Source organism: Vicugna pacos, chromosome X (genome assembly GCF_048564905.1).
Source record: "Vicugna pacos chromosome X, VicPac4, whole genome shotgun sequence".
Classification (NCBI taxonomy): Eukaryota; Metazoa; Chordata; class Mammalia; order Artiodactyla; family Camelidae; genus Vicugna; species Vicugna pacos.
Genome location: NC_133023.1, coordinates 29,597,777 through 29,605,930, shown reverse-complemented (window position 1 = coordinate 29,605,930; position 8,154 = coordinate 29,597,777).

Here is an 8,154-nt window from a genome sequence, read left to right as displayed (position 1 = left end):
TTCATAGTTTGGCAGAGCAGAAATTTGGTGAATCCACTAATTTCAGAAAGTTTGGACCTTTGTTCTAACAAAGAAGCTGCCCAATTTCTTTAATCAAATAAAATGTTTTAAATATGTCATTCCTCTTTGGTAAGCAGTACAGTTGAAGCATTGCAGTGGAATACATTTCCAAATCCAAAGGATGATTTTAGGCAACTCATTTGATTCCTGTGCATTGGATTCCCCTAACTTTTTTAATGTTTAAAAATATAAATACTTTTTAAAAATTTATAATTTTAATTGAGATGAAATTTACTTAGTTCACAGTGCACAATTTTGAGAAGAGCTCAATAAATTTTTACATACACTTATGTAACCACCAATCATGTCAATATATAGAACATTTCTAGGGCTTCCCAATCAGTACCCATCCACATGAAAGTAGCCACTATTCTGATTTCTATAACCATGGATTAATTTTGCCTGTCCTTAAGTTTCATGAGCTCCCATGTGTCTGTTTTCTTCCACTCTGCATTATGCCTGATATTCATCCATATTTTTGTGGGTGACTGTACTTATTTATTTTCACTGTTGTATAGTATTCCACTTCATGGTTATCTTATCATTTACTGGCCCATTCTACTGTTGATGGGCATTAGAGTTGTTGCCAGTTTGGGGCTATTTTGAAGAAAGCTGCTATAGATTCTTGAAGATGTCTTCTGATGGGCATAAGCACTCATTTATCTTGAGTGCATATGCAGATGTGAAATCGCTGGGTCATGTGAAATTTGTATATTCAGCTTTGCTAGATATTGCCAAATAGTTCTGTGATGTGGTTGTACTACCAGCTTTCATTCCCATCAGCAAAGTGTCAGAGTTTCAGTTCTTCCCTATCCTATCCTGGCCTCACAGACAGTAGGTGTTGTAATTGCTTTAAATTTTAGTCATTCTAGTGGGGAGTCTCCACTTTTAAATAAGACTAACTTAGCCATTATCAGTCAGAAAAAAGGCATGTCAGTGTTCTCAGAACCTCCTAGAGAGCTTGGGATGGTTTTACCCTACTTGATACACAAGGTTTTGATGTGGATTTTTTTTTTTACTGATAATTTATTACAGCATTCTTTGTTCTTTGGAAGCAGACCTATAGAAATCACAAAAGAAAGAGTTTTGTCATTACAAAGGCCCTTAGAAAAGCCACTGGAAATTCAACTTACTGCCTGGAAAAAGTTTTCATGCCGTAACGTAGGAGACATGCTATGAACTGAGTTGTCTCTCCCTGAAATTCATATATTGAAGCCCTAATGCCTAATATTTGGACATGAGGCCTTTGGGAGATTAGGTTTATATGAGTCGTGAGAGTGGGGCCCTCTAGAAATTGAAGGCCTAGTCTATGGCCCAAATTGAAATGGTACAAGGAGGGAAATGGCCACTTCAGGGACCAGAGAAGTGGTTAGCTCCAGAGGAAGGAATGGATCATGCCTTTTATTACTGACATCCATTCTTACTTAAATATGTATAACTTCTTCTCAGTGGCATTTAAAGAATTAATAATTTAATTATCAAAGAACTTGGACTTTGTTAGGTCAGAGAAACAGAGATGTTTACATAGATAAGGTTCTGCTGTTATTGAGCTTTTACTGATGAAAGAGGAAGGAAAAGGAAGCGATTAATAATTATGATTAAGTAGTTTCCCTACTTTATTCTACTCTTAGATCCATGAGCAGGAAATATGTCTGTTTGATCTATTAATCTGTAAATCAAGATCTGAAGACAAGAAATATATCCATCATCTCCTTTCATCATTTGCTGTAACTATTTTCACCCTATAAAACTGCCTTGATTTGTCTATGGGGCTTTATTTCCAAATTATTTTAATTCAGAATAATTAAAAGTGAACAAACATTTATTAATTGCTTTCTTTGTGCTATGTAAAGGCTAGGGGTCCTTGCATCTGTTATCATATTTATGCATCACACCAAGTATCTTGCTTAAGTTCTTCTCATCCCTTTGAAGCTAAGAGATTATATGTTATTAACACTGCTTTAAAGATAGAGCTATTAAGCCAAAGAGGTGAAATGATCTGCTTTTGTATGTTTCATGATAATTTCAAGTTCAAAGTGTTTATTCTCTTTCTTTGACTTTTAGATTCAGTTGCCAAGTCCTGTCAGCTATCTCTTAGGTCAAGGCTTCCATTTCCACAACTGCTACTCTTGTTCAGGGAACAAAACAGACGCCAGACTGGTTTCCCAAATAAATCTCCACGGTATCACCATATCAATCTTGATGAAACACTGCTTTCATTATGTCCCTCTCTCATGCCAAACTATTCAATGGCTCCCCAAAGCCTGCAGGAAAAATTCCAAACTAAGTAACTTTTTGATGAAGGCACACTTCAGTTTTACACCAACATACTTTTCCAAATACTTTGACACACAAATCCTCCATTTTGAACAATATAGACTACTTACTGACCATCAAATAAGAATTTCCATCTCACACATTTGCTCACAGATGTGCCAACCTGAATGCCCTTCTCCTTTTTATTTGTCTAACCAAATGTTGCCAGATCTGCGATGATGGAGTCACATCCATCCACTGACCTGAAGGGTTCCCTTCTCAGGTATTTTCTCCCTTCTCTGAACTCTTGTGGCATTTCACAGTTGTATTAAGCAGGCGGCAAATTATTTACAGAGTAACAACAGAATGAAAGGTGGCATGGCCGATTTGGAAATAAATTATATACTCCTTGAACTGAAAGAACTCGTAATGTGAGATAATATAAATGGAAATTTTAATTAGGAAATTAAAGATATGGTAGTAACATTTTTGAACATGTACTATGTAGCAGGCCATGCACCCTTTTCCCTGGACTTGCACACTTATTTCTATAGGTAGGCTCTACTGTTATCCTGTTTCCAGGTGAGGAATCTGAGGCTTAGATATGTTATAGGACTTGGCCAAGATCATCCAACTAATAAGAGGAGAGGGGACGTTTGAATAGTCCATATTCTTATCACTGAGGCTATAGTGCACTTAAGATGTGATCTCAAGTTACAGTTGCTTCAGGGGGAAGACAGAGAGATTGAGGTGATGTAAGACTGAAAGATTAATAGGAAGTTGAATATAGAGAAGCAGAGGAGGGCAAGAATTAACAAAGGAGAAATTAAAAGATGGACTGAAGCATGGGCCAATAAAATGGAGCTTGGGATTCTGGAGCAAGTTCTGTCCACGTTTGTCTTCCAGGGTCCTCCTTTTATAAACAAATTGTAGATTTGTAGATCCTTAAATGGCTCAAATTCAGTCAGACATTTGGCCCTCAGTTTTAAAGCTGTGGAAATGCCATTTGATTGGTTTGTCAACAGTTGAGTAGACTTTAAAGACTAACTCATACCATACCAACCAAATATCTATGATGGTTAAACCAGGTAACAGTGTGTTTGTGTACAATGACACTATTTTACAATACACTCAACTCATAGCTGTCTTCTCAGAACACTCCTAATGGATACATCCTATCAATGGCTTCCCACTGCACTTGGAATAAAAGGCAAAATTTTTGCCTTTGCCTCAGAGGCCTACATAAGCTAACCTCTGTTGAACTTTCCAGACTTGTCTTGTTCTCCTCTCTCCCTTGCTCACTAAACTCTACCTATATTCACCTTCCTCCAGGTCCTTGAAGAAATCAAATCCTTTTTTACCCCAGGACCCAGTTGTGTACTCTTCCCTCTAGCTGGAATATTCTTCTCTATTCTTCACTTAATTATATGGGGATCAGAAATTAAATACCTTAATTTCTTTTACTGACCTTACTTAAAGAAATGTAATTTTTACAGTTATATTTAATGAAAAGTCTTTAGGGGAGCTAATCTTATTAGCATAAGTATTTTGAGAATTAATTCAAATTGTCCTGATGGTTGTACAACTCTCAGGAAGATAACGAAGAGAACTTGGAGGACATTTAAATTCTAGTGACCACATAAAAAGGCACTGTTGGAAAAATAGCCAGTAAGAACATAAGTTTTTAAAGATAAAGATATGTGCTCTGTCTCTTGTTAATGTGGTAAGGTCTTCAGAGAGATGTTCTATGATAAGATTTGTAAATACAAAATATCTAGTGTAACCACTTCTCATAAAACATGTTTGTTATAGGAACTTGTAGTTATTGACTTAAGTGATAAAATATTTTTGTAGTAGTAAATGGAATGGGCTCACTTAAGCCATAAATGAAATCATCAGCCCTACAGCTCAACATGTAGCTATAGAAGAAGTGGCATCACCTTAGACAAATCTGATCCAAATCTGCTGAAAAGTCTGGGTCTCCCAATTGTTCTCATCAGTCAAGATTCAGTTTGAAGGTCGCCTTCTCTGAGAGGCTTTCTTTGGGCGCTGTATTTAAAGCAGTACTACTCACATTTTGGAAAATCACTTGGTAAAACTATGGAGGCCCAGGCCCTCCATACATCAAGAAACTAGGGCCTCTGTATTCTTTATTAGGTCTCCAGGTGACTCTGACACTTACCTTAGTTTGAGAACTACTGATCCAAATGTGTACTCTTCCTTTTGTCCCTTTATTCTCTACTCGAGCATCTACTTTGTTTCCCTCACAGCTCCTATCTATTTGCCACATGGAAGTAGATATCACAATATCTATTTCCATGTGACTGTCTCCCCTACTAAACTATAACCACCGTGAGGGCAAAGATCATGTCTTTCTTGTCAGTTACTATATCCCCAGCATATAACACAGCACCTGGCGTGAAGCTGGGGCTCAAAACAATAGATGGCTTGGTATGCATAGGATGAATGAAATGGATTTTGGTTCATAACGCCACCCAAGACTTGCTTTATAGAGGTGATTAGTAAACTTATTTTCCATCAGAATCTTTTGGGGGAATGTTACTAAATATTACAGATAAAATCAGAGTAGAGTCAGCTGTTCTGATTTAATCAGGAATGTGTGTTCCCCAGTTCTTCCCACTTGGCTTCCCTTGGATCCCTGAAGGCATTGCTTGCTTCACAGTGGGTGGTCCCTGGACCAGCAGCATCAACAGATGGTACAAAAGGAATGGTGGGTAAGACTGCTGATACTTTAGCACGAATCAAGTCAGTAGAACCGAAAGTCATTTTTTTCTTTACTACCACATCCAGGCAGTTTTTTTTTGACCAGATTTACTTATTAACATCTTTGATGAAGCAATAAAAATTATTAACATTAAATATCAACCCTTGAGTACATGTCTCTTTAATATTCAGTGTGATTACATAACAAGTAAGCATTAAGCCTTTCTGTTGCTTAACAAAATGTGATTGTGTTGAAGAAAAGTCACACGTGCTATTCTTTGAGCTGTGTTTTGAACTAGCTGCTTTTTGCATAGTACACAAGTTTTAATTTAAAAAAAAGTAACAAACTATGGTCATTTGGACTTGGGTATTTGGCAGACATCTTGAAAGGTGACAAGGCCAACCGGTCACTTCAAGCAAAGTAACTGACAGTATTTGTTGCCAAAGATTAAATTTGAGCTTTCAAGAGAAAATTAGAATTGTGTGAGATTTTTATCTTCTTTGCAATATTTAAAGATTCTTCTAATGAGATTGCTGGTTGTCTTAGCCCATTTGGGCTGTTGTAAACAAAACACCATAGACTGGGTGGCTTATAAACAGCAGACATTTACTTCTCACAGTTCTGGAGGTTGAGAAGTCCAAGATCAGGGTGCCAGGATGGTTGCTCTGGTGAGGATTCTATTCCTTATCCACAGTCAGCACCTTCTAGCTGTGTCCTCACTTGGTAGGAGGGGCTAGGGAACTCTGTGTGGTCCCTTTTTTAAGGCACAATGCCATTCATGAGGGCTCTACCATCATGACTTCAGAATTCCCAAAGTCCCCACATCCTGATACCATAATCTTTGGGGGCTAGAATTTTAACATATGAATTTTGAGGGTATACAAACATTCAGACCATAGCAGTGGTGATGTTAACAAATCGGAGTTTTTTGATTTTACATAATGTAATGTGCCATCATTTGGAAGATCTGCATAATTTGGAGATCTAATACTTTCCAAATGATTAATGTGGAACCACTCATGGGTAAAAAAAATGTATCAAAGTGAAGTTTCATGTAACAGTGTAGAAAGGCTCATTGATGTGGTTTCAGATTCCACATTGTGACTAATCTTTAAGGAGCTGTCACTTGCAGTTTCAGTGTAACATCCAAGGAATATTCATGATTATTTGAAAAGGCTACTTTTCTTAACTACTTATCTCTGAGAGGCTGGATAGTCTTCCTATACTTCAAACCCCCATAGTACCACAGATGGAAAGCAGAAAGAGATATGAGAATCCAGCTGTCTTCTATTAAGGCAGGCATCAAAGACATGTGCAAAAATACAAATCAATGTCATAAACTCTATTCATTAACTTTGTTTTGGAAAACTAGTTATTTTCATAAAAATATAATAGGTTTACTATTGTTAACTTTAAAGTAATCAATATAAATATTTCTAAAATTTCTCAGTTTTAATTTCTGATGTGCTATATATACCAATAGATATAGCCCACATAAACAAATTTCTTTGAGATCTTTATAATTTATGGGAGTGTAAAGAAGTCCCGAAAACAAAATGTTCAAGAACTTCTGCCTTAAGAACAGTTTGAAAATTTCTTCCTTTGAGCAGTTCTAGCCTCAAACAAAGATGGATAAACCCTGATGAATTCTTCCTAATCCCTTTCCCCTTTTATCAGCTAGACCCCCAAGTCCAACAATTGCCACTTGCCTCTGATTTATTTCACATAAATGTACATTCCCATCATGCTCTCCTAAGCAAAAGAGTTTAGTCACTTTGATTAGGTTTTGGGATTGGTTGGTGTCTGTGATTTGGTTTGGCAAAGAGCCAGGTCACTCACCCAGGTAACATGTATTCACAAGCCAGCTTCTAGAGAACAAGAGCTCAACTGAAGCATCAGCTGCTGGGTTCTGCCAACTTCAGAAGACAAGCTCATGCTTTGCACTTTTTGAACACCAACTATTCTACTCAATATGTTTCTGATGGTTGTATATAATTTTGTTATAAAGGGCCAAAGAAAAACTATGAAGTATTAGAAACAATCGGTCCAATAAAAGGGGGTTAATATATATTTAGCACTTGCTTTAAGCCAAATACTCTTATATATGTTACTCCATTTAATCCTTCCGGCAACACTATGAAATGGGCATTATTATTCTCATTTTACAGATAAGGAGAGCAGGGTTAGATAGCCGTTACATTGCAGAGGTGGGATTAAACCCAGGCCTCAAGGGCTCCAAAGACAGATTAAGAGTCAGAGGATCTGAGTTGTATCAGATGTCTTATGGTGGTGCTTTATGGATATGGGGATAAAGGCACTTCAAATGAGTCTTTAGAATTACCTCATACTGATGATTCTCAAAGTGTGGTCCCTGGGCCAGCAGCATCGACATGCCTGGGAACTTGTTAAAATGCAGATTCTCAGGCGCCAATCTAGGCTTGATGAATAAGTAGCTTTGGGGGAAGTCAGGAAGCCAATGCAAAGGACAGAGCATCTAAACAACTGCCACAGAGGCCAACCTAAACCCATGTTAAAATATCATAGAAATGAATCTGAAATATGGCGTCTGTTAACTCAGATCTACTCTTCTCTGGGGAAAGGAAATTGGTCTCCCATTTCATGCAGCTAATAAATTCCTTGTTATGAATTTGAACATGTGACAGGAAAATAATATTTGTGATTTATAGTGTTCTGCTGCCTTCTAAGAAAGACTGATCCTGGTAACCGGAAAAGCTTTTGCTTGTTAAGCACGAGCTCTTCACCATTTGTCTAACGGTATCTTATCTTCTACGCCTCCCTTGATGCCTGAAGGATCACCAGTACAGTACAGATCTCTGAAAAACCGTATTCATGGATCATCTTCAATCAGATTCCCTAGAAACAGAGATGGGGATTCCTGTGCAAATGATTTATTAAGGAAGCACTCTTGGGAGAAGAGAAGCAATGGAAGTAGGTCAAGCATCTGGGGAAGCTAACCAAGGACATGGTCTCAGATACTAGCTTCAGTCTGATCCCATGGGGAGCTCGGAAGCATGGATTTCACCACAGGGTTGGTCCTACCTGGAGGGAAGAGAGGCAAGTTTTTATACACCTCTGTATCAGTTACTCATTGA